Source organism: Callithrix jacchus, chromosome 1 (genome assembly GCF_049354715.1).
Source record: "Callithrix jacchus isolate 240 chromosome 1, calJac240_pri, whole genome shotgun sequence".
Lineage (NCBI taxonomy): Eukaryota > Metazoa > Chordata > Mammalia > Primates > Cebidae > Callithrix > Callithrix jacchus.
Window position 1 is genome coordinate 199,587,242 of NC_133502.1, and position 27,568 is coordinate 199,614,809.

At 43.7% G+C, this 27,568-nt stretch overlaps 1 protein-coding gene across 8 annotated transcripts in view; it reads left to right on the plus strand.

The window, feature by feature from the left end:
• ZNRF3 (zinc and ring finger 3) overlaps positions 1-27,568 on the plus strand; it is a 241,112-nt gene that overhangs the window by 98,322 nt on the left and 115,222 nt on the right. For 2 of the 8 annotated variants that reach the window (XM_035268404.3, XM_035268409.3), the window contains exon 1: positions 10,511-10,715. The exons of the other annotated variants lie outside the window; for them this stretch is intronic. The gene's annotated coding sequence lies outside the window, so the exon portion shown is untranslated. Of the gene's footprint in view, positions 1-10,510; positions 10,716-27,568 lie in introns of those variants that run through there. 8 annotated transcript variants of the gene reach the window in all.

Genomic DNA, 27,568 nt, shown 5'->3' on the forward strand with positions numbered 1-27,568 from the left:
CTGGGACTACAGGCACGCGCCACCATGCCCAGCTAATTTTTTGTATTTTTAGTAGAGACAGGGTTTCACCATGTTGACCAGGATGGTCTCGATCTCTTGACCTTGTGATCCACCTGCCTCGGCCTCCCAAAGTGCTGGGATTACAGGCTTGAGCCACCGCGCCCAGCCCGATTTGAGTCTTTACTGAGTGGCTTGATTTATTTTGGTTTGGGAAGTTGTGGATTTTTAGGACATCGGGTACACTTGTATTAAAATAGATGTATACTTTCTAAAGCCAAACGCAGATTTCTCTGGAGTATGCCCAAGATTTGCTTTTCTCAAGGCATTGCCTGAAGAACAGCAGTTCTGCACAGTGTTCTATTGTGAAAGGGTTCTGCGAGGACCTATGCTATGCATTAATGGTTGGGCTCAGTAGTTGAGAAATACTGTTTATCCTAGTTTTCTTTTAGAGATATATTCTGCACAGTAGTCAATTAATGGCTCTGAGAAATTCTGTTGAAGAGCAGTCATTCACTTTATTTAATCTGGTACTTCCCAAATATACTTTATCACAGAACTTTTTCTCAGAGGACTCAAGGTGCTAGGGGACATGGAGTAGCACGTAGCCAGTATTAGGTTGGTTTAGGGTCTGCACTGGTTCAGTTGGTGTCCTGTTAGATTATGAGGATGGAAGGCCAACACCATGTTAATTTCCAGCTTTTCACAGGGCCCTTGCATATAGTCATTATCACCTAGAATGAATGACCTGAGCACCTTTGAACTGTGGTAGGACTATTTCTTCCATTGCAGCTTTGATTTGTGGTCTTCTCCCTAATTGGGTGATGGGGTATAGGGAGTTGTAGTATAAAAGAACCGAGAAAGAGTGCTTCTCTTTCAGGAATTTAATTTCTACTGGAATGGGAAAATTCACCAAGGAGTTAAACAGTACCAGCATCCAAGTGGGTATGAAATCATATAAAAGTGAGTCCAGCTCCAAGCAGCCTGTCTTGTAGGCATTTTGTAGCCTGTCTTGTAGGTAGGTGGGGATTGCAGGAAGCAGGGACAGCCTTTATTGTGACTTTACTTACCAAGCTGTGGGGACTGTGATGGCAGGCAGATTAAGATAGAGGAGTCCCCCCCAACCCCTGCAGTCCTAAATGCCTCTTTGTTCACTCTGCCTCTGTATGTAACAGATATACTATGTGTAAAAATCTAAATCTTAGACTCCTCATGAAGTAGACATTTTAGAGTTGGATGAAATGCATGATAAGAACTCCCTCTGGTACTTCCCAAATGTATTTGATCCCAGAACTCCTTTTTCTCAAAAGCCCCAAAGTACTGGGGAACATTTGATTTCTTCTGGAAGGGGAACTCCCTCTGGCTGATCTGCAGGCCTCCTCTGCTGGGCTGGCATCTTGGATTTGGGGGTAGCCGCCCTCCACGACTATTAGGTCTTGAGTTTGGCTGTCTGGTTTTGGAGACCTGTTGCCTTGGAGGTGCTGGGTTGAGTTGAATGGATGTACATTTTCCAGGTTGGTTTACCTTAGTTAGTGCAGGAAAGAGTAAATAGGCTCTGCTGACTCTAGTTGCCCGTAGGAGGGTTGTGTGTAACATGAGTATGGCTGAGATATCCCCCCATTGATGTGCTAAGAGGAAACTGAGATGAAGAGTTTAAATTCTTCTCCAGCTATGTGTCATATTTCACAGACTATTGACTTAGAGCTTTTTTTTTTTTTTAACTTTAAAAATTGGAGACCAGGTGTGGTGGCTAATGCCTGTAATCCCAGCACTTTGAGAGGCCGAGGTGAGCGGATCACTTGAAGTCAGGAGTTCAAGACCAGCCTGACCAACATGGTGAAACTTGGTCTCTACTAAATATACAAAAATAGCCAGATGTGGTGGCGCATGCCTATAATCGCAGCTACTTGGGAGGCTGACGCAGGTGAATTGCTTAAACCTGGGATGCGGAGGTTGCAGTGAGCCGAGATCACGCCATTGCACTCCAGCTTGGGCAACAAGAGTGAAACTCCATCTGAAAAAAAAAGGAAAAGTTAGGGTTGACCTACCTGATGGATATTATTGGCAGCTGAGCTCTGTCTAGCCTGGGACATGCAGCCATTTGCCTTAGTAGCTTTCGATGAGGCCCCAGGCTCTGCTGTGCATTAAGGGTAGGGCTCAGCCTCAGTGCAGGACCTATCCCCTGCCACCCAAAGGGGAGGCGTTCTCTTTTTGCAGACGTTGATTATCAGAAATTGTTCTTCCTTTCACTGAACCAAACTTCTTCTGCTCCTTGGTTCTGGTTCTGCCTTCTAGAGTATATTAAGTGTCCTTTGATTGCCATAACAAAGTACCACTGGCTAGGTGGCTTAAATGACAGACATATTTTCTCATGATTCTGGAGGCTGGAAGTCTAGAATCAAGGTGATGGCAGGGTTGATTTCTTATGAGGCCTCTCTCCTTAGTTTATAAAGTGATGGTTTTTCTGTGTTTTCATGTGGCCTGCCATCTGTAACTGTGTCCAGATTTCTTAAGTACACCAGTCATATTGTATTAGGTCCCACCTATATGACCTTGCTTTAACTTGGTCACCTCTTTAAAGACCCTGTCTCCAGATAGTCACATTTTGAGGTACTGGGGGTTAGGACCTTAACATATCAATTTTTGAGAGACAGAACTCTGCCCATAACACAGAGCCATTAAGGCACGATGGCCCTCCAGATTTTTGAAGGTGGTTATCTTGTCACTCTCCCCCTCAGCCACCAGTAAAACCAGCAAAATTGTTTTTTTCCTGGCTGAGAACCCCCAGTTCTTTTCGTTCTTCATATGAGATGGTTTTGAAGTCCCTCATAATCTTGGAATCTTCTGGACTTGCTTTAGTTTTGGAGGGACAAAGTGGAACACCTTGGACTACTCGTGATATTATAGATAGAATTCATTCTAATGTTTGCCCCGCCAAACAATTTTAATGATTTCTGAAAAAGATTAAAAGGCTAAAAATCAGCCTGTAAAGTTTCAGTAGCAATTTTTAGATATTTATCTTTAATTTTGCCTGAATAGGTCTGACCACTGACACATGTGCATGGGCACCACCCCCGTACCCCACCCTACCCCATGCATCCAGTGCTACCTCTATGTCTTCTTTTGACTTAAGCATTTATATTAGAGTTAGTAAGTGCTCAAAGTCTAAGTTTCTTCACCACTTTTCCTCCCTTCCTTCAGACTTTTTTAGTTGTAGGAAACCTAGTTGGGAGGGTTATTTCAAAAGAATAAATGAATGTAGAGATTTTAATTTTTTTTAATTAAATTTTTTGGAGACAGGATCTTGCTTTGTTGCCCAGGCTGGAGTACAGTGGTGCGATCATGGCTCACTGCAGCCTCCACCTCCTGGGCTCAAGCAGTTCTTCCATCTTAGTCTTCCTAGTAGCTGGGACTATAGGCAGGTGCCGCTATGCCTGGTTTTGTGTATTTTTTTCGTAGAGGCGAGGTCTCACTAGGTTGCCCAGGTTGGTCTTGAACTCTTGGACTCAAGGGATCAGCCTCAGCATCAGCCTTCCAAAGTGCTGGGATTATAGGCATGAACCACCATACCTTGCTGAGATTTTAATTTTCTTTAATATACTTGCTGTCTGAAGAGCCTAGAAGTAACTCAGTCTCTGGAGTATAACTCATTTTAGGTTCTTAGTCTCATGCCAACCTGTAATGTAATTAGATTTAAAATTATTAGATATCCTCTTCACTTTTGGAAATTGTTTACTCTTTGTTGCCCTTCTGCACCAAAACTTCTGTCACAAAAGCTCATCTGTTTAGTTCTTTGCATTTTCAGCACTTAGCAGAGTGAAGGTTAAAAAAAAAAATTGTTGAATGACTAAAGGCATCCTCTTAATCATCTTGTGTTTATTTAATCAGGAGCATCCTGTTGTGTCTTTGGTAGAAATGGCAGCTTGGGGTTTAGGGGTTATAATGGCCACTGTCCCTTTCATTTTTGAACTGTAGAGCTTTCCATAAAGAGACCCTCAGTGCCGTTCACTCTTCTGCTAAACTGTGGTCTGTAAGTACTGATTGATAGTTTCAACAGGCTTTCTCTCCTTACCTTAGTCTCTTTAGATGGAGTGTGATGCTCTTGGAGTTCCTTTCTTTGAAGGTGCTTTGACTATACCGCCCAGGATTTCCAAATTGTAGCCTTTAGATGCCTAGAGCCCTGGCCCCACACAGCTGTTAGGCCCTCTCTATTCTGGAGGCCCAACAACATTAAAAACACCAACTATTTATAGCATACTTTTCAGTGTCAGTAAATTATAGGATGCCCTTGCCAGTGGATGGGGAGAACACTCATCTGCCTGCCACTGTGTGATTGCCTAGAAGTGTCAGCCAGGTGGCAGGAGCTCAGCCCCACCTGAATGCTTCCAGGTCCTCACCTGGCACTCCCACAGCAGACTAAGGCCTGCCTGTTGCCAGGGGTTCTAGTAGAGTCCATGTCCTTTGCGATGGAGTGGTTGGGGAAAAAAAATTACAAAAGACACCTAGGTAGTGTGCTCTTGAAAGAAGCCCATTCTGATCTAACTGCCACCTCCCCAGGTGGCTGTGTTGTCAGCTGTCTGTGCATAGAAGTTTGCTGCATCACTGGTGAGCCAGGGAGTGTCTATGTAATGTCCACTTAATCTTACTAGGAAGGATTCCCCCCATTTCAACAAGGTAACTGAAGAATGTTGAATCTAAATTTGGGTAACTTATACTTTCTGTAGGGTGAAGAATTTGAAGGGTATATAAAAGCTCTTATAGCTGAGTGCCTATAGTCCCAGCTACCTGCAAGACTGATGTGGGAGGACCCTTTGAGCCCAGGAGTTTGAATCCAGCCTGGGCAATAGTGAGACCCCGACCTCTTTATAAAGAAAAAAAGCTTTTAAGATAAAGGCCAAAAGGGCCTAGGGTCTTTATCTTCCCTCAGCTGCCCCTTGGAAAAGATCTCCTGGCCTGCCATTCAGAGTACACAGTGAGGGGAGGCCCCCTCCACAGGGCACTGTTTAGAATAGGCTCAGTCATTAAAACACTGCTGAGGGTGTGCTGTCCCCTGGCCACCAAGCCAAATTGGACTTTTGGGGATAGGTTTTGTGGTGGTAGCTTTTGGGTTCTTCAGTTCTTTGCCTGGACTGAACAGTGAGCAGTGCTAAAGAGGCCTGTTCTGTTAGCTGGAGTTTCCATTGAAGTGCTAACTGCTGGATCCTTTGAACCTCTAGCCTGGGAGGGTATTTATAACTAGCTGTTTAGAGGAACTGAAGTCCTGCCTTTCTGTAGTGGTTTAAGAGCCGTACCCTTGGTGTAGGCTGAAAGGGCAGGCCTGCACAACTGTGGGGACTCAAACGCCCAACTCCCCACGACCTTGTTTGCCTTCCCCCTGCCCTGCCAGCCCAGCGGCCCTTTTAGGGTTAACTTTTCTGCTTTGGAAGCAGCTGGCCAGTTTACACTCCTCCCTGGGCTGTACAAAAATACTTCCTTTGAAGTGTTAGGAGAAGCGGTGAAGGGTAAAACCTGGTGAAGAATAAAGCCTGGAGTGGGGCTTGAATGCACTTCTCTTTCAGGGAGTTTGCTGGGTGACTGAGCCCCACAGCCTTGTAATCTATAGGACTGAGTGGTTCTCCTCGCATAGTTACAGCTTGGAGCCTAGTTGCAGCTGGTGTGTGCGTGTGTGGGTGCATGTGTATATGTGTGTCTGCGGTGTGCATGCATGCGTGTGTGTATGTGTGTGTGTGTGTATGTATGTATGTATGTGTGTGTAAGCTTTCCACAAAAGGAGTATTTCTCCTCAAGAGAGATAGAATGCAGCCACCAAGCTTGCCTGGTGACTGGAATCCCTTTGAAGGCACTTTTCCCTGGGGCGGCTCCAAGTGGGGGTGGTATCCTGGGGTACATGAGAAGCTGCAGTGTTTCCACTTGGTCCTAAAGTGGCCAGCCCTGTTCTTGCTCCCTACTGGGGTAGGAAAGCTGCCACTGATCCATCTCTGATTCAGGTCAAAGCACAGCAGCCTAAAACAGCACCAGGCTCGGAATCAATCGCGTTGATTTCTCTTAACCTTGGGTTTCCCATCAGTAAAGTGGGGCTAGTGGAAATACAGGATTGGGGCACCTTGAGAAAGTGCAAGACACTTCTCTGATATAAGGCCTGCTATTGAGCAGAAATGGCATTTAGGATAAAGAGGCCAAAGAGAAGAATGCCAGAGCAGAAATGAGATGGAACAAAGCTTGAATGTCTTCTTAATCCTTGAGTATTTGCAGCCAAGGAGGGGTTGGGGCGAGATGGGAGGAGAGGCAGCTGTTATTTTCTAGAGAAGAATGCCAACCTGTTTCTCCCCACAGAGGGGGCCACACAAGTTCTTTCTGAACCGGGGTTTGTAGTCCCTTCTTTCCTGGAAAATGCCTTCATATGGATTTCTTACATCTTATTACACTACTTCCTATCTCCGTTAGACAAAAATGTCCCTTAGGTCTAAAATAATACCGTAGAGCTAACATTTATTGTTGGCTTTTGCCAGGCATTGTGTTAAGCACCCAACATTAATGATCTCATTTATTCCTTGGAGCAGCCCTAGGCTGGCATCTGCTCTTATCCTCGTTATACAGATGAGGAAAAGGAGGCTGGAAAAAGTGAAATGACTTATCCAAGGTCCTCTTACCTACTGATACAGGTATGGAAATACAGACCTGGTTAGGCTTTTAGCCCCTTTACTCTTAATAGATAAAAGTTAAAATAAGCGATGGAGGGCGAAATTTAATTCTGTGCCCCAAACCTGGTCAGAAGCTGTTTTTAGGGAAAGAGGTGGAACATTGAACTCTGTTTATTCTGGCTGTTTTGACCCATGTTATGTTCATCAGTGGACTCTTTATTTTTAATTTTTGAGTTGGAGTTTTGCTCTTGTTGCCCAGGCTGGAGTTTAATGGTGCAATTTTGGCTCATTGTAACCTCTGTCTCCCAGGTTCAAGTGATTCTTGTGTTTCAGCCTCTGAGTACTTAGGATTACAGGTGCCCACACCACCACGTGCAGCTATTTTTTGTATTATTTTTTTTTTTTTAGTAGAGACAGGGTTTCACCATGTTGGCCAGGCTGGTCTTGAACTTCTGACCTTAGGAGATCCACCCGCCTTGGCCTCCCAAATTGCTGGGATTATAGGCGTGAGCCACTACACCCATCCTATTTTATTTTTTTGTTTTGAGACAGAGTCTCACTCGGTCGCCCAGGATGGAGCACAGTGGCGCAATCTTGGCTCACTGCAACCTCTGCCTCCTGGGTTCAAATGATTCCCATGCCTCAGCCTCCGGAGTAGCTGGGATTACAGGCGCCTGCCACCACACCCAGCTAATTTTTGTATTTTTTAGTAGGACAGGGTTTCATCATGTTGGCCAGGCTGGTGTCAAACTCCTGACTTCAAGTGATCCACCCGCCTCTGGCTCCCAAAGTTCTGGGATTACAGGCATGAGCCACCGTTCCTGGCCAGTGGACTCTTATTGATCAGTTTTATTTCAATACATGTGAGTGTGTTTTGCCCTGTGGTTACTGAAAAGAAGCTTTTCTTATTTCCCATTCTCTGTGTTGTCTTTACAACAGTGATGCCTTTTTCCCACTCATTAGAAAGGAGAGAAGATGGTTGCCTGGCTCTGTAACTGCAGCTTTGTTACTGTTGAAGGTCTTGGTGTTGGGGATTGATGGGTAGCCTGTACCCCTTGAAATCCTTAGCTGTAGGCTTTGGTCTTTCCCAGCCTAGAACCAGACTTGGCACTTACTTCAAGGGGTTTGAGATCCTGTGCTTGACCCTCCTCAGTTCACTGGGGAAACCAAGGCCTGGAAAAGTTTGAGTGATTTGCCTCCAGTCACACATGGGGCTAGATGCAGGGCTAGGCTGGCAGGTTCCCAGCCCACTGGCCACATGCTTCTCTTTTTCACCTGAATTTCAAACAGGAGAGAAGATGAAAGGAACAGAAGTGACCAGTCAGAGGAGTAGGAGGGCTCTCATTTGCAAATAGTTTCTTTTGATCTTTGCCCCATTGTTTAAAAAACCCCCACCAAACCACAACTGGTAGCATGAGCACATGATTCCCTCCGGTTCATTGAGGGGCAGTTATTTCTCTTTTAAGCAGAAACCCCCACCCCTAGTAGTCTGTTTCACTTAGGGCCCCACACCTCCTCTCCCCTTCTGCTACTCGGCTGCCAGATGTTGTGCTGCCCTTCACAAATCTTTGAGAGCTTTTTACTGCTTGTAGGATGGAGTCTAACCCCGCCTTCCCCTAAAATTCTAAAGCCCTTGACATTTTGTGTCCAGTCTATCTTTGCAGTTTGGCATCCAACCACAGAGCCCCTTGCTTGTAGTCAAAGGGCTCCTCCTAACGGGCTTTGGCCTTTATTTGCATCTTTGCCCACATTCTGTCCATCTTTCAAGGCTGCTGCCTCCAGTAAGCTCTGTTGGAGTATGCAGCACCCAGTTTTGTCTCTGCTGCCTCTGAATCTGAAACAATCTGGTCTGGGCACTCATTTGACACTTAATATTATTTTGTGGTGTTTAATTTGTAGGTGTGTCTGTCTCCATAACTAGATTGTAAGCTCACTGAGGTCAGTGGCATACCTTCTGTACTGCTTTGTATTTTCCTCTGAACTGCTTCATATTCCCCCTTAGCATTCCTTAGGGCCTAGATTGGATGCTGTGCAAAGATCTGGGACTGAAATGCTATCATCTTTCTAACTGTTAACAGGAATGGAAGAATTGAGTTTCCCCAAAAAGGAATGAAATGATGAACTAGAGATACTTTTTTAATGGGATCTGTACTATGTTGGGATTAATATATAGGTTGAGTATTCCTCATCCAAAATGCTTGGGACCAGAAGTGTTTCAGATTTTGGAATATTTGCATATACATAATGAGATGTCTTGGAGATGAGACCCAAGTCTAAACATGAAATTCATTTGTTTCATATATACCTTATTCACATAGCCTGAAGGTAATTTTATACAGTATTTTTAATAATTTTGTGTGTGAAACAAAGTTCCTGTTAGGTACTTACATGTGGAATTTCCACTTGTGGTATCATGTTGGTGCTCAGAAAGCTTCAGATTTGGAAGCCTTTTGGATTTCGGGTTTTTCCATTAAGGATACTTAACCTGTACTTTAAATTAGGCTATGAATGAACCAGGGAATTTTAGTTTTTTGTTTGTTTGTTTGTTTTTATTTGGGCAATTTTGCTGGCAAACAGTTTATAGTGAAATTTTTGACCTAGACCTCTTTAAGATGAAAGTAAATAAATGCATGTTATTTAAAATTTGCTGTTGTTGCTATTTAGCACCCTAGATGCTTGTTTACTTTTTTACTTTGTTGTTCTTACAACTTTTTCTCTAAGTAATTTAGTGGATCCCTATTCACACTGTTACAATTGTGTTCTTAAACATATTTCCGCCACAGCTGTGGGTAGAATCATGCTCGTGTCCCAGTGTACCCTTTTCCTTCTTGGCATTTTTTCCCCTTTCTTTCTCCTGAGTTAAATGTGTAGCAGAAGAGGTTTAAAGACACAGGGGCAGCATGAATAGTACTTTGTTTTTAAAATGTGGAAATGGGCTTGAAGTTAGGTGACTTATCCAAGGCCATACATCCAGTAAGGAGAAAAATTGGCCTTGTGACATAGCCCAGGGATGTGCTGTGCCTTGTGATGGCCCCATGTGTTGGTGCTTGGAGTTCAGTGGCTCATCAAGTACCTGTAGTTTTTGAAGGAAAGGAGTTGATAAAATGGAGCAACCTGGAGTGCTTACTCCAGGGGTCATTTCTAATCTGATTTTGGTAAGTAATGGATTTTGAGAGTAGGTTCTTATATTTCCTCCCAATCTGGTGTGTTCATGAGTATTTTTCTGGAGAGATGGACTCTATACCTCCAAACTGGTGAAGATCTCCTGATAGAGGTGCCGCTAATGCCCCTACCTATGCAGGGATTGTATTGGAGAAGCTGCATCTGTGGCCTGCACTTGCTGGAAGCTCCAGTGAGCGGGGCACATTAGAAAAGTCAGATGTGATCTACCCTCCCACCCACCTGTCTCAAATGGCTTTTTTTTCCTTCCTAAAAGTCAGTGAGTAATAAACTTTAAAAATAGCAAAGGGTTAGAGGTTCCTTTTTTTCAAGTTCTTATTATAGGAAATGTTACATGTAGACTCCAGTAGAGCATGTTATGTACACGCCATCCCTCCATATACTCACCGTCACCCAAAATAGTTGTCAATGCCTTGCCCCACTTGTTTCACTTACACCCCCATACCACCCCTATGTTATTTTGAAGGAAAGCCAGCCATATCATTTTTTACCCCATAAATATTTCTAAAATATCTATAAAAGCTTCTTTTTAAAAAACATGATCCCAGGGCTATTTCCACAAATGTTAAGTTAGTGATGTCCCCTCCCAAAGGGCAGCCCCACACTCCCTAAGACTGGTGTATGTGTTTGGCTGCCCATGCACTGGCAGCCAGGTCTGGAGGCTGGGTCAGGGGTGGAGCCCAAGCTGGTGGGGGATGAGCGGGCGAGGCGGTGGCTCTGCTGGCAGGGTAATCATGAAGATCTCGGATCCTGCAGTGGGCGCCGTGATGGTATCGGCTTTGCCCCGGGCGGGAACCACAAGATCAAAGGCACCGTGCACCGGGGCGCTTCAAAGCTGGTGGAGCAGCCCGGATTGATGCCGAGAATGCGAGCTCTCTGCTGATGTAATCGTAGCCTGTGAGACAGGTTCTTTTTTTAAATTTAAACAAAGACACCCCTTGTTTGTTTAGCGAGGTGAATGAAGCATGTGCTGCAGAGGGCACGCAGCATCTGGAGGGCTCCACTCTGGCCTGGTGGGTCCATGGTAGGGCAGGAATGCTGCAAGTGATTAGAATTTTCAGGCGGGCTTGCGGATTTTCCATGAAAGACAACCTGTTTCTGTTAAGAGTCGTTCATTTTTTCTCCCTTTTTCAGGATAGTCAGGCTTGTTTCCAGATGACTTTCCTGAAATACTGAAAGTACTTTCCTCTGGTTGGGTTGTCAGGCTTTGGAACACCTGGTAAGCCAGCTGGGAATTCAGATCAAAAAGTAGGTAAGCTGCCAGGGCATGGTGGCTCATGCCTGTAATCTCAGCGCTTTGGGAGGCTAAGTGAGAGGACTGCTTGAGCTCAGGAGTTCAAGACCAGCTGGGGCAACATAGTGAGACCCTGTCTCTTAAAAAAATTTAGCTGGGTGTGGTGGTGTGTGCATATAGTTCTGGCTACTTGGGAGGCTGAGGTGGGAGTATCACTTGAGCCCACAAGTTCGAGACTACAGTGAACTATGATATCATCACTGTATTCTAGCCTGGGCAACAAAGCAAGACCTTGTCTCTAAATAATAATAATAATGGCAATAATAAAAATAATTTTTAAAAAGTAGGTAAGATGGCTGCCTTTGTTCAGTCTTTCCTTGGGTCTAGAAAGGAAGCTTAAGGCTGGCAGGCAGATCTCATCCTGTTTGAAGGAGAGAAGAGGGGTCTTCAAGGATATGTCTTGAGTGCCAGGATCACCACCACTCCTAGCCTGAATATTCTCCCAGTCTCTTTAAAAATCATAGACATATGGCTGATTTTTCTGGGTGTTCCTAATTAAGCAGATATCCCTGCCTTTAGTAGTTGATTAGTATACAAATCAGTGAAATCCTGTACCATACATACCTCCATGAGTGAAATCATGGTCATATTTTGTTTTCTTGCTTAGTATGTCTTGCTGACTGATAGATGAAGAAGCCTGCCAAACTGAGCCAGCTTGTTGGATGTTGATTTCCTTCCCAAGATCTTCCCTACATCAGAATTCAGGGTCAGTGGGGTCTGAGGCACTACTCAATTTAAGGTCATGGTGACTAAAGCTCACTTCAGCATCTTACAGGTGTCCCAACCAAACCCAGCATGTGTAAAACCAGATTTATCTTCTCTCCACAAACCTGTTTCTGTTGGGTTCTTTTGTTACTCCAGGTAAAGTGTCATTCTATACTGTATCCTAAGTGAGGTGTATCCCCTTCTCTGGCCCCATGATGCCTCTACCCATGCACGTTGAATTGTCTGTAAACTTCTGGAAAGCAAGACTGGAAGGTTTTTTCCTTCCCTTTTAAACTACAAACCAGGTTTCCCCCATCTTCTATAAAAGCATCCCCCAATATTGTGAAACGTTTCAGTCATGCAGGAAAAGGGAGAGTTTTGCAGTCAACACCCATATACCCACTACCTATATTCTACTGTTAACATTTTACTATGCTTGCATACTTGCTTTCTCACATTTTTATCTGTCTGTGCATGTGATGGGTTTTTTGAGAGAAGGTTTTATTCTGTTGCTCAGACTGGAGTTCAATGGAGCAATCATGACTCACTGTAGCCTCAACTTCCTGAGCACAGGTGACTGATTGTCCTGCCTCATGATGGTTGTTTAATATTTGACAGCCAAGCACATGGGGGCTGAGATGTTTTAATAGATACGACAGAGTATGTAAGGTTTCCTTTTTAATTCGGTTTCTACCACTTTTAGATCCAGGTCTCCCCTTCTCTCCCTATCCACTCCCCCACCCCCACACTCATCCCATCCCTTGGCTGGGAATAGCTGTAGAGATCTTACTTCTTTATTCAGACTCTCTGTGGAGAACCCAGGAAGTTGCAACGCCTGGAGGACCCACCTGGGGCATGGAGTTTGCTGTGGAGACTCTGTTGTGTTTGAATGACTTGTCATCTCACATTTCCTAAAGCCTACTGCTGCTCCTTCATCTTGTCCCTCTCTTTGCCTTCTAGTGCTGTGGCTTTGTGGCTACTGTGAGCATGTGCACATTTTGTTCAGAGACTGTACCTTTTTGCGCAAATGGGTGGGGGCACTATTGTAGAGCATGGAGCTAGCTACCTGGGTGGAACTTCTGCTGGGTTTTAAACAAATTGGTTTGAAAAAAAATCTCTAAACAGTGTTTTGGTTTTTTGATTGATTTTTTTAAAGAGATGGTGGGGGGGCGGTCTTTCTGTGTTACCCAGGCTGATCTTGAACTCCTGGGGTCAAGTGAGCCTCCCACCTCAGTCTCCCCAGTAATCCCAGCATATTTTAATTACAGCTGGGATTGTAGTCATGCCATTGTGCCTGGCTTTTTTTTTTTTTTTAAAGACTAGTCAAGTGAAGCAGTGAGAAGAGGGGAAAGAGTAGAACAAGGAGTTCGATCCCTAATGGACTGTAAACAATCAATTGAGATAACTCATTACCTTCGGACCAGCCTTAATTTTATTTTTTAAAGTGAATAAAATGGGCCAGGTGCTGTGGCTCATGCCAGTAATCCCATACTTTTGGAGGCTGAGGAGGGCAGATCCCCTGAGGTCAGGAGTTCGAGACCAGCCTGGCTGGTGAAAACCTGTCTCTACTAAAAATACAAAAATTAGGCATGGTGGTGCATACCTGTAGTCTCAGCTACTTGGGAGACTGAGGCAGGAGAATCTCTTGAGCCCGGGAGGTGGAGATTGCAGTGAGCCGAGATTGCACCACTGCACTCCACTCTGGGCTACAAAGAACGAAACTCGATCTCAAAAAGAAGAAAAAAAAAGTGAATAAAAAAGTGGATGGGCGTGGTGTCTTACACCTGGCCAACATGGTGATACCCTGTCTGTCTCTACTAAAAATACAAAAATTAGCTGGGAGTGGTGGTGCATACCTGTACTCCCAGCCACTTGAGAGGCTGAGGTGAGAGAATCGCTTGAACCCGGGAGGCAGAGGTTGCAGTGAGCCAAGATCATGCTATTGCACTCTAGCCTGGGCGACAGAATGAGACTTTGTCTAGAAAAAAAAAAGAAGGCTGGGCGTGGTGGCTCATGCCTGTAATCCAAGCACTTTGGAGACCAAGGCGGGCGGATTACCTGAAGTCGGGAGTTCATGACCAGCCTGACCAACATGGCGAAACCCAATCTTAAAAAAGAAAAGAAAAGAAAAAAAAGAATGAAGTTACTTTTCTTGAGAATATCCATGTAAACTTGAGTTTTAGCTGGTGGGGGCATTCCATTGGACGACAGAGTCAGCTTATCTGAAATGTTGGCCCTTTCATAGAAAGGCCTTAGCTCTCACTTGTAAACCTGCTCAAAAGATCCGAGAAGCCTAGAATATTTTGACATATATTAAATGAGTATGTTTTGCAAAGTTAAGATGAGCTACAACTTGTTGCACTTATACTGGCTTTCTACGAACTGTTCTTTTGCTTTGCTTTGCTTTGTATCCCCCTCCAAAACAAACTGATATGTGATTGTGTGTGTGTTTGTATGTATTTGTGTGTAAAGTCTTTTAGAGTAGAAGCAGCATTCATCACCTTCATTGTTGTGAACAGGAGCTGGACAGGTCTACAAGCTAACCTGATTCTTAGAAAAGACTAGAGTTGTAGACTAGATAAGCTCTTTATCACATGGCAGTGTATTTTAATTCCAACCTGTGGCTTCCCTGCTTACGGGGCTTGAGCTCAGATAGATTTCTCTTTTACTGGGTGTGTGTGTGTATCTGTATGTGTGCGTGTATGAGCATGTATCCTTAGAAGCATTATCTGACGTTGTAGTGGGCTCCCATGGCTTCCAGGATGCCAAGAGCTCTGTGACTTGAGCTACTTGGGTAGTGGGTCTGCTGACTGTGCCTTTTGTGCCAGTGTGTGCCTATTGTATTTTACTGTAGCTATAGAAGGCAGCTGCACAGGTGTTAAATAATGAACCCAAGACCACCATCTCTAGTTTGATTCTGTTGAGAGACGATTTTTTGTACAGTCTAGAGCCAGTGATAATTGCAGGTTGGTGTCTCCCAACCTTCTCTTTTGGTCTGTATTTAATTTTTGCCCAATCTTTTAAAAATTTTATTTTTAAAGTTTTTAAACCCACAGAAAAGTTGAATGAATGGTTGTGTGTGGCAAAATGTTAACAATCTCTCGATTTGTGTTCTCTCTTACATACACTTAGTTTTGATTTTCTTTTTTTACCCACGTTTTTACTCACTTTTTCTTTTTTTTTGAGACCAAGTTTTGCTCTTGTTGCCCAGGCTGGAGGGCAATGGTGCGATCTCAGCTCATCACAACCTCCACGTCCCAGGTTCAAGCGATTCGTCTGCCTCAGCCTCCCGAGTAGTTGGGACTACTACTGGCCTGGTGGATCCATGGTATGGCAGGAATGCTGCAACTGACTAGAATTTTCAGGTGGGCATGTGCCACCACGTCCAGCTAATTTTGTATTTTTAGTAGAGATGGGGTTTCTCCATGTTGGTCAGGCTGGTCTGAAACTCCCAACCTCAGGTGATCTGCTTGTCTTGGCCCCCAAAAGTGCTGGGATTACAAGGGTGAGCCACTGCTGTACTCACTTTTTTTTTTTTTTTTTTTTTTTGAGACGGAGTTTCGCTCTTGTTACCCAGGTTGGAGTGCAATGGCGCGATCTCGGCTCACCGCAACCTCCGCCTCCTGGGTTCAGGCAATTCTCCTGCCTCAGCCTCCTGAGTAGCTGGGATTACAGGCACGCGCCACCATGCCCAGCTAATTTTTTGTAATTTTTAGTAGAGACGGGGTTTCACCATGTTGACCAGGATGGTCTCGATCTGTTGACCTCGTGATCCACCCGCCTCGGCCTCCCAAAGTGCTGGGATTACAGGCTTGAGCCACCGCGCCCGGCCTGTACTCACTTTTTAAAACTGCCTTTTTAGGCTAGACTATTTGAAAGTTGCCAACATCATTACATTTTACCCCTTAAACTCCAACACATATACATCTGCTAAAACAAAGGACATACCCCTAACTGCTGTGCCATTATTATACCTCAGAACTTGACATATTTAAATTTCTCTAATTGTTCTGGAAATTCATTTTATAGCTTATTTAAAAAAATTCAGGGCCCATGCAAGGTTCCCATAAGGTATTTAAAAGATTTCTCTCACAGTTCTACTACCACAGTAAACGAAACCAATTTTTTATTCATTTGTCTGTTCTTTAAAAATGAAGCTTTGGACAGATATTCTTTAGTTAACTTCTCTAACAATCCATGAGATAAAAAAAGAACACTGATCAAGACTGTGGTGCCGTTTCACCGCATAGGCACAAATTGTGGTCTTTGAAAGTTCTTGCTGAGAGATTTTGAGTTTTATTAAGAATACCAGGAAGCCAGTGGCCTTTGAGTAAAATGTTTGAAACAAGAGGAAAGAAATCAGCGATTGCTTTTGTTTGTTCAAAAGGTGACTTTATTGATGATATAACGGTGTCTGTAGGTCTTGGGATTCCTTTTTCCTTACTATAGACGAAGTTTCTCCACCTATGCACTGATGCCATTTGGAACTGGGTAATTTTTTGTTGTGGCTCCTGTCCTATGCATTGTGCTCAGGATACTGAGCCACATCCCAGGCCTCTACCCACAGGATGTCAGTAGCAAAACCTCCTCCCAAGTTATGACAACTAGAAAGGTCTCTAGACACTGCCAGATGACCCTGGTTGGGGGCAGGGAGGAGCAAAATTGATCTCAGTTGATAACTATTCTAGAAATTCTTTAGAACTAACTTGAGTTGAAAGTGACGGTGTTACTGATAAATTTCTGTGGAGGGACATTTTCTTTGATAAGAAGCCCTGTCCCAATTTGAAAACCCAGAAGTGTCTAGATGTCCACTGGCCAAGGGATTGAAATCAGTTGGCAGATGACAACTGTGTGTGTGCCTTTTCATGATTTTCACACTTTAGCGGAAGCCTTGTTATCTGATACTGTTGGGACCTGTAGGTGGTTGGGTAATTGAAAAAGGTCAGTTAAGTTGAAGCAGGGAATGATTTAAAAAGAATCATCATTTGAAATTAAGTTTCAATTAAAGCTTATAAAAGGGCATTCTAGTTCAGGCCTTTGTGCATAGGACCACAGATTTGCACTCCTTCCAGTCTATCATTAACCTCAACATTGATGTATCATTTACAACATTTCTCTCAGTTAATAAAAAATAGAAATAAAAATTTAAAAAGGAAAAAATGAAAATGTACATTTCTGTTGGGTTTTTTCCAAAGCAGAGCAAATACTTATAGATACTTGTAAAGCTATCAGGAGCTATCTAGAATTTTGCTTTTTTTCTTGTCTTCAATTTTGCTTTTGTTGTTGTTTGTTTTTGTAGTTATTTGCCATCATTTAATCTTTCTTTCCAAAGTATATTCAACTTAGTTTTCATAGAACAAAATTGTGTATTTTGCATTGTTTAATATTAAATTCGGTTACATAATTACAGGAGGTGAATCTGTATAAACAGATCTAGAAATGCATATAGTTCAGCTGGTGGGAGCAGTGGTATGTGGTTGTACTGGAGAGTAGTTTCCCAGCCAGGAGTCTGCAGTGCGTGCAGGTCGAGGTTACAGGTCTGCTAATAGCCCTTGCCATATCCTGAAGTTCATAGAAAGGCCCCCAGAGGATAGTTCCGATTTGGAAGTTGGAAGATTGGGTTCAAGCCATGGTTCTGTGGCTTTCTCCATGGTTTCAGGATAAGCCCTTCAGTAGCCACAAGCCTCAGGTTGCTTATCTGTTAAATGGGAATAATGAATGATAAATGATAAATGCTTGTCTTGACTACGGAGCAGGTTATCCTGCAGGTTAGATGCAGGCCACATAACAGGAAATGCCTTTATAAATGTTCCATGGCACACTAGTATGTTATTAATGAGCTGGGTATTGCCAAGCCTGAGATGTGCACTTCTGAGAATGTGTTGGCTATTCTTTGCTTTTTGAGCACAGAGCACTTGAGCCTCACAGTGAGAGATCTAGGTCAGAAGAGGAATGGAGGGGGCCTTGCTCAGTGCAAATCTGTACCCACTGTTGCAGAAATAGCTTTGGGCTCCTGGCATGCTGAAGGTGGAGGCACATTGTGTGGCTTGGTCTTTGTGATAGATTTTGTTTGAGTGGAGATTACTGGCTTCTCAGTGATAAGCCCAGGGAGCAGGCAGTGGGTAAGAGTACCAAAGGTTTGGCCAGAGTGTGAGAGGCAGCCAAGGTTCTCATCACAAGTCCCTTACCCATGCTTTGATTGTATACAAAGTGAGTGACATCATGAAGATTGTGCCACTCTGGAGGAAAAGAAGTAATCATTTCAGTGCAACACTTTAGGATCTTCTGGAAAGTAAGAAAATCTGTTTATTTTTATTTTTGACAGTATGCCTCTTTTGTTCTTCCAATGATTCGTCAGCAGGTTGACTAAATTTAAAGCTATCTGCTAGTCTTGTGCCATTGAATGGTTAGATGCATCTTGCACTGATGTTTATACCTTGAAGGACCCTTTGTTGTGGAACATCATGTGTTAAAGAAACAACCTGTGTAAAATGGAGCAGATCCAGTTGCTTTTTGTAACCTTGCTCCCTGGGCAAAGGAAGCTAGAATCTCCCGGTTTTGGCCCAGTAGGTGAAGATGTTACTTTGTGAGTACTTGTGTAACCTGAAGAAGACTGAAATTGTATAGCAGTTCTCATGAGGGAAACCCTGGAATTACTGGCCTAAGTCTCTTTTCAATATAGCAGAAATTCTGCTGTAAGACTGGCATTACTGTCTTGACAAAAGGGGAAACAAAGAGGTTACCACTTTTTTAGGGAACCCCATCCATCTGTCCAGCCATCTGTCCATCTGTCCACACACCCATCCATCTGTCCATCTATGCTGCAATACAAGATACTGTATAAGGTCCTGGGAATATTGCAGTGGAAAAGACAAAAACCCCTGCACTGTGGAGCCAGCGTTGTACTAGACAAACCAGGGTCCTGGCACATTGTCATCCTAGAATCAGGAGGACTCTTCCTGCCCAGTTCCACAGGATTAGCAATGTAAAGAGAGTGTGTGAAACAGCTAAACTTTGGTCTTACTCAGCTAAATTTTGCTCAAATGGCAAAATACAGGTGAGGTTCCTATGGACAGAGAAGGCAGACGGTGTAATGGCGACATGCCGAGCTCAGTGATGCATCACTGTAGACAGCTTGAGAACACTAGGCATGGGCCAGCTTGGGACAGAGGCCATGGAAGAGACAGGTATGGTGTGTGGCACCTGTAGCCGAGGCTTAGATGACAACCTTACTCTGCTGAAGCATGGAGAGGACCTGTTCAGCCACACCTGTGGTCATCACTGAGGGCCTGTTTGTTACCAAGGTTGAAAGCATTGAAGCAGAGGTCCGTGTGATAAGTGGGAGGTGGAAGAGTCGATGGCTTATCTTAGCTGGGGAGGCTGTTCACTCTCCTGGCCTTGGTTTCCTCACCTGTAAAATAAGGCCTGTATCTCAAAGGTCACCCAGGTTAAAAAAAAAAATCTTAATTTTGTTGAGTAAGAATGTAACCGGGTGCCTCTTTGATCTTTGATCAGTGATCCGCATGAGTGGAGGTAACCTGACTTTTCCTGGTGCCCGCTGCCTTTGGAGTGAGTGCAAAATGTCCATTTTGCTGATGAGGGGCTCCCTGTTGGCATGTACAGAATTTCAGGCAGTGTGAGTGTAGTAGCCACCCAGCACCATGGGTCTTTGTGTGCGTGTCCTTGTGATCTAACACCTTGCTGTTACTCGTCTTGATCTAAGATACATTGCCAGTCTGCCCTGCATTGACTCAGCTGGGAGGCGAAACTGGGCAGAAAAGTGGGCTTCTGCAACTGGAACCCCGAAAGCCTGGACAGAGCTTACCTATGTTGCCTTGAATTCTTGTCTTGGGTGTTGCTGGCCATGGTTGCCTCCCCTTGAGACTGTCACAGAAGAAAGTCACCAAATGTCTGTCTGCTCATCAGGAGCTCTGCCAAAAGGCTGAGAAGAGTTTCATCAGGAGCTCTGTAGCCTTCTCAATACCAGCAGTAAATCTTTAATACATGTCTTCTCTGAGAGATACTGTCTGTTCTCTCTCATCTTCCCCATGGCCCCTTCCTCTGCCTTGTTCTACCTTAATGAAAGAGCAAAACGGCTAATTATATGGAAACAAAGGTTGCCAAGGTTTATATTAGGATGAAGTGTGTGTGTGTTCCACCTATGATAATGGCCAAATCTTCCAAAGTACATCATTTGACATTTTAGAATACAAACTTCCCTTTCATAGCAAACCTGTATTTTAATAGCTTGTGGTTTTAAAAATATCATCTAAACTCATGAACTAACTCATTCTTTTCAATTACATCCCAACTCTACCATCATCTTCTCTTTCTTCTTCTTAACTTCTCTGGAAATTATTGGAATCTGCTTTTAAACACTGGGGGATTGTATATTGTAGTTGTTTAAAAATGAATCAATTTAATTTTTTTCTTTCTTTCTTAAGGACATTTAGAAGGATGAATCAATTTAAGTTTAAGAATATGGTAATTCAATGCAGTTTTAGGTGTTATTGGGATTTTTTTAATAAAGAGCATTCCTGAGCCTGAATGAAGCAGTCAGTTTTCCTGATGAGCCTGACCCCATTACATTAAAGTTCCAGTCTCCTGGTACTCATGATAATGATTAAGGAGTTAATGTTACCTCTGCCATGTTTAAACATTAACCAAAGGGCTTCCTCTGCTATTATCTGTTATCAACAATTACTTGGAACATTTTCTGGCAGTGGAGCTTTGTTTTTCCTCCGAGGAGATGCTAGAACAGGATGAGAATAGACATTAGGCCACATCAAAGGAAGATCCTTGATTATGTCCAGAGAAACTCCGGCCTTGTGGGTACGGAGAGTTTGCCTCCTTAATATTTTGTGAACTCCTATCACACCTACCCCCGCACCCTGCTCCCCCATGTATTCTCCCTCTCCTCCCCTACACTCTCCCTCTCCCCCCACACACTCTCGGTCTCCCCTACACACACTCTCTCTCCCACACTCTCCCTCTCCCCTCACGCACTCTCTTCCCCCTCCACACTCTCCATCTCCCCCCAACACTCTCCTTCTCATTCTCCCTTTCCCCCCAACACACTCTCCCTCTCCCCCAACTGTCTCCCTCTCTCCCCCAACACTCTCCCTCTCCCCCCACATGCCCTCCCTCTCCCCCACACATGCTTTCCCTTTCCCCTCCACACTCTCCCTTCTCCCCATCCCCTTTCCCCTCCCCCTCCCCCACCCTCTCTCTCACCTGGATCTGGGGAGAGGGCTGCAGTGATTATTTCATTGTTTCATGGTGAGTGGTACCTCTTTTCTTGTTTGGGATACTCATTAGAGTTCCTCGATGGAGATAGAATGATGGTGGGGTGCAGTTAAACAGTGCTTTCTGCTTAAGGACCTGATGTGTTAATGTTCTTCAGGTCATTCATATTTCGGGTGAGGAACAAAGTGGGTACTGCTCTACTGCAGATGTGTTCATTTGGTTATTAACAAAAGGCTGGGTGACCCAGAAACTTAAACCCTGAGAACAAAAGTACTTTCCAGCTTCCAAATGGGAAGATCTTAGAGACTTTTGAGTGGCTCCTCTAGAGTGCTTTCTTTACCACCTAGCTGCTTTGGAGCTGTCGTGCCTAATAGCTTCTCAGGCTAGAGGGCCCCATAAAATTTTAGCCGGTTTCTATATAGAGTGCTTTGGAGTGGCCGTTTCTCTCTGCCTCTTATTTACTCTCAAATACCCTTTGGAAAAAGAGCTGATGAGGTGCATTGAGACTTGGCATCAAAAGCCATTCATTGATAGCCATCGGTCAGCTCTCTTGGTTTTAAATTTTGTTAAACAAAAAAAAAAAGTCTTAAAGAATTACTCCCATTTCCCCTGAATGTTGAAATAAGAAAGAAAAGAATTGCTCCTGTAATGCATGAAGACATGCTCATTAAAATCTAAACAGCGAAAAAATATATCGATTAGGTGGGTGCGATAGCTCACACCTGTAATCCCAGCACTTTGGGAGACTGACTAAGGCAGATCACTTGAGGTCAGGAGTTCGAGACCAGCCTGGCCAACATGGTGAAACCTCATCTCTATTAAAAATACAAATATTAACCAGGTGTGGTAGTGGACACCTGTAGGCCCAGCTACTCGGGAGGCTGAGGCACAGGAATTGCTTGAACTTGGGAGGTGGAGGCTGCAGTGAGTGAAGATTGCACTCCAGCCTGGGCAACAGAGTGAGACTCTGTCTCAAAAAAAAAAAGTATATTGATCAAAAAGGGGAAACCCTCCCATCCTGTTCTTCCTGTAGATACCACTGGGACCAGCTGGGTTTCCAGTTTTTCTTTTCTGTGCATTTCTCTATACTCATATATAGTTTTGCATAAATGGGATTATCCTATATACCTGTTACTTGATTTGCTGGCCCAGGGCTTCTCTGAATATAGGGTACACTAGATGCACGATAATTCAACCCCCTCATGGCTTATAATTCAGCCACTTAGTGTAAGCTGCTGAGTTTTACTTTTCTTCTGGAAGCTTCCGGCATTGCCCCACTTCCTGGATGTGCCGTGGTTCTGGATTTTTCCTTTTTTTTTTTTTTCCCTCCTAAAAGGGCTCTTCTAGAAAGGAATTTCAGAATAACTTGATTCTTTCCATCTGAAACCCCTTAGTGGAAGGTTTTTAAGGTTGCCTGTGTGCCTGTTCTTTGCCCCTAGAGGTCCCACTGTGAGTGTCCAAATCACATGATCCACTCCGACCTTATTAGGCCAGCCCACCCTGGTGCCCATGTGGTGAAGCATGCTCATTTGCCAGGTTTCCAGGCATCCCTCTCTGCCCTTAGCCCTGTTCTGTGGCTTTGCTTTCTGGGTGCTCTGCCCATGTCCTCAGTTCATTTCTGTCATTCCAGGTTCCTTGCCTGAAATATCCTCACTAGGCTCCACTCCTTGGGGTCAAGATTGCTATCTTTATGCGCTTGGAAGCTGGCCTGTCTCTGTTGAAGTGCCACAGATCTGGTCAGCCACCTCGGATCAGCCTGCTACCCTCCTCCCATCTTCTCTTTGATTTGTTCAAGTTCACCCTCTATTGACTGAAGAAAATTATTCTCTACAGTTCTCTCACTGTGGTTTATGATAGAATCCATTTTCGTAAATCTAATGTAGGATAACTTTCACTAGCAGCAAGGTAATTTTTTTTTTTTTTCAAGGCAGAGTCTCGCTCTGTCACCAGGCTTGAGTGAAGTGGTGAGATCTCAGCTCACTGCAACCTCCGCCTCCTGGGTTCAAGCAATTCTCCTGTCTCAGCCTCCTGAGCCGCTGGGACTACAGGCGTGAGCCACCACGCCCAGCTAATTTTTGTATTTTTTGGTAGAGATGGGGTTTCACCATGTTAGCCAGGATCTTGACCTCATGATCCACCCGCCTTGGCCTCCCAAAGTGCCGGGATTACAGGTGTGAGCCACTGCACTGGCCAGCAGCAAAGGTAGTCTCTTAGGGTCTTATCTAGGTGGTTCCCCCACCCAAATTCCCAACCATTCCACTAACCCAGAGTGTGGGGGAGAAGTGAGTATATGATGATTTCACCTCCACAAGTGCTGCCTGTACTTCCCATCTGTCACCATTAGGACATGTTGAACCCCTCTGGCAGTCTTTTCTAGTGCCCTCTGTGATGTGAGGGGAGCTCAGGGGTGCAGAGGGAAATAGGGTAATTTAGGAAGCAAAGCTTCCCATGTTCTCCTTGGCACAGGTTTCTCTGAGTCAGTTGGTCACTCTCTTCCAACCACCATAGTTTTCTTTCACCTTGGGGCTTTTATTATGAATCTCCACTTACTGGTGCTCCTAAGATTTTGCAAAGGTCTTTCAGCCATAGGTCCCTAATCAGGGAAAATGGTCTCCTCTCTGAACTCCAGTTTTATTTTCCTTATTCTCTGGCTGAGAGTCCTGATCTGTCTCAGCTACTCCCCAGATCCAGAGCCCTGGCCACCTTTCCAGCTTGGTCCATCTCTCATCTCTACCTATTCAGCCTGGGTGTCGTGGCTCTCATGCCCACCCAACATGCCACCCTGCGTGGTCTCCTGCCTTGACAAGGTGTGTCCCCTGCCCAAGAGTACATCAGCTGGCAGCCCTGATGCCTTTCAGCTCCTAGTGCCCTGGCACCTCTCCTGAGATCCTGAAGTCCACTTGCCAACTGCCCTGGCAGAGCAGCAGGCTCCTGGGAGCACCTGGGAATGTGGCCCCGGCTTCCTGGGGAGAAGGGAAGCGTGCTGAGTAGCTGCTTGGTGGTAGGTGGGTTATTTCTGATCAGTTTATATTTGCTGTACTCCAGCCCACCTTGGTTTTTTCATCCACAGAGTAGAAATAAATTAAGTGGCTTCAAGAAGTAGTGATTCTTTTTTAAAGGTTGGATTTCTGTGCTTTTCTCTATCAAGGTTTTTATAGTTTTACTAATAGACAAAAACAGTCCCTTGACTGCCTATGAGAGTGGAGCTGAAATAAAAATTCTGCATGTCTTCTACAGTAGCTGGGAATCCTGCACTGTCCAAGGAGTCTCAGAATGTAGTAGGAGGGGAAGAAGCCAGCTCGGGATTGTAAATCTACCTGGACCATGGAATAGGATCAAAGAAGGGCATTGAGTGGCCATCCCAAAGCCAGGGCTTGTGACTTAACATGACACCTCGTTCATCTGAGCTGCTACTCTATCCAGGTTTAGGATTCTTTTTAAATTGTGTGGTTGAGTCTCTATCTTTTAAACTCATGCCCTGGCTGGTGCTGTTAATATAAAATTGAGACTGGAGGCAATACATTTGAAGATGAAGATGATAATCTGCTGCCAACCTACTTCTCTCTTACTATATATATATATATGTATTTTTTAACAAAAGGAAAAAAAAAAACTCATGCCAGACTTGTTTGTCTGAGATTTATCACTGTAGGGATCCCAGAAGCCCCCATGGAAGCTGGCTTTGGCAATAGCTGGAGCTGGGGACTGGACCAGGTCATTGTGAGCTTGGAACTAGACTGCGCCTGTCTCCTGGTACACATACTGTGTTTGGGCATGTGTCAGCTCTTGAAATGCTGCTCATCCGTCAACATACTGACCCCTTTTTCAAGTTTCATTGTTCTATTGTTATGACTATAAAAGTGGTACTTATTACAAAACCAGTTTCTGTGATCTAGAACAGTGTTCTCAAACTTGTGTCTGCATCAGAATCATCTGGCCCCACCTCTAGAGTGTCTAATCAGTAGCTCTGGGGTGGGGCTTGAGAATTTGCATTTCTAACAAGTTCCCAAATGCTGCTGCTACTGCAGATGATCTGGCAACCACCCTTTGAGAACCACTGATCTAGAAGGTACAAGGAAATAAACATCATCTTACCACTCAGGAGAGAACCACTGTTAACATTTTAGGGTATAACGAATATATTCATACATATATGGACATATTTTTAAAAACAATGATCGTTTTGTGCTATACATAGTGTTGCTTTTTAAGAAAAAAAAATCTTTTTTTTTCTTTTGGAATAGTTTTAGATTTGTGGAAAAGTTACAAAGATAGAACAGAGGGCTCCTGTATACCCTGCATCCAGTTTCTATTATTGTTAATATCTTACACTCTTATGGAATATTTGTTAGAACAAAGGAGCCAACATTGATACATTACTATTTTTTTCTTTGATACATTACTATTAACTAAACTCCACATTGTTATTGCTTTTATTGAAAATACATGAATGTATTTTCATTTGTAGGATTCAAATATCAGAAATACGTGATGACATAGAGCCTCTTCACTCCTACCATCCTACTTTCTATATATTTCAGAGTATTTTTTATATATTTATATACACATGTATTTACGTATGTACAAACAGCCATCCATCTTATTTTGGGACTTTCTTTTTTCATTTAAATGTGTCTTGAAAGCTTTTCTACATCAGTATATCTTGATCTGCACCATTATTTTTTAATGGACTACACATTGTTTTGCATCCTTTAAAAATATATCTTATCTATTAATCTAGCAGATTAAAGGTGAGGTCTGGCACACTTCCCTTTTATCTTAAATTGGAGGTTAGAGATTATTTGCCCTTCTTTGTCAAGTACTTATCGTGTTCCAGGCACTGCCAAGCACTTAGCATACATTATCTAACCCAGTTGTCAAAACAATCTTATGAAATAGTTATCATTATCCCTGTTAACAGATGAGGAAACTGAGGGTCAGGGAGGTTAAGTGAGCAAAACCTTTTGATGACTTTCTAGCTGAAGCAGACTCTGGTATTCTAGGTGACATGAGCCATTCAGCTTAGGGTGCACATTGCTTAGTTTATGGACTCTTCCCTGTGTGTTACACCTAGCACCAGAATATGAAGGTGAAGAATATTCTTGGGGAACTCACAGTCTCATAGCTGAGGGGAGATGTGTATAAACAGAAGATTATGTGATAAGTATTACATTAGAGTTTGTACATTGTAAGATGTAAGGTGGGTTTTGGATGCCTTAAAAAAATTTACTGAAAGCGAGGTATGTGCTTGGAACCAACCATGGCAGCACAGATGGAAGTATAGCATCAGATTTGGCAATCAGACCCAAGTGCTAATTCTGAATATTATTGTTTAGCTGTGTGACTCTAGAGAAGGCATTTAACCTCTCTGAGTTTTTGTTATGGATATCTCAAAATAGGCCAGGCACAGTGGCTCATGCCTGTAATCCCAGCACTTTGGGAGGCCAAGGCTGGCAGATTGCTTCATGTCAGGAGTTTGAGACCAGCCTGGCCAACATGACAAAACTCCGTCTTAACTAAAAATACAAAAATTAGCCTGGCATGTTGGTATGCTGCCGTAATCCCAGCTACTTGGGAGGCTGAGGGAGGAGAATCGCTTGAACCTGGGAGGTGGAGGTAGCAGTGAGCCGAGATTGCGCCACTGCACTCCAGCTTGGGCAACAGAGTGAGGCTCTGTCTCAAAAACAAACAAACAAACAAAATCCTCAAAATATACTTCATATGGTTGTTAGGGTTAAGAATAAATAAATACGTATGAGAACTAGCTATTCTGCTTAGTAAATATGTACATATAATGTGTTTAGTATATTTAGTATAAATGTATAATCTCTGTCACATCAGTTGCTGAGTCGAAACCTGTCTTTAAAGGTCCTTGGAAAGTTCCAGATAGAAACAAGGAAAGAACCAGATCCCCTGGGATTTTCTCTTTTAGACCAAATCCTGAAGGCCTGAATTTCCCTGTGCCCCTGTCTTTGCATCCTCATCATTCTCTTAATGAGCCTCACTCCCATTTTTATGTGTTGTCTTATTTGTACCATCTCTCCTCTGCAACTACAGTTTCCTGGAGGGCAGAATCTGTGGCTTTCATTCTTTGTGTCCCCTGCAGTTTAATGGAAGCACATTAAATATCAGTTGTAGAACAAGATGCTGTAGAAAGGGCTCACATCCTGCACCCCAAGTCAGGTGGAGCTTACATGTTACAGTTTTTGAAGAGTTTTTTTCACCTCTTCTAACCATCCTTCCCCACTAGTTTTTTAGACATTAGCCTTTGACACCCAAACTTGAGTTTAACACAGAAGGGCCATTTAACATTTTATTCAAAAAGATTTTTAATGAATTATATCTTGGTATATGAGTAGTCTTCATTATGAATTAACTTAATCCTCAGGTCTTTCACTGGGAGGAAAGATTTATGTTGATATTTTCCCCCCACTTAGAAAAGCAGAACAAAACCTCAGCAGGCCTGTGTCTTGTATAGCCCGGGCAATTATTACCGACTGTCACA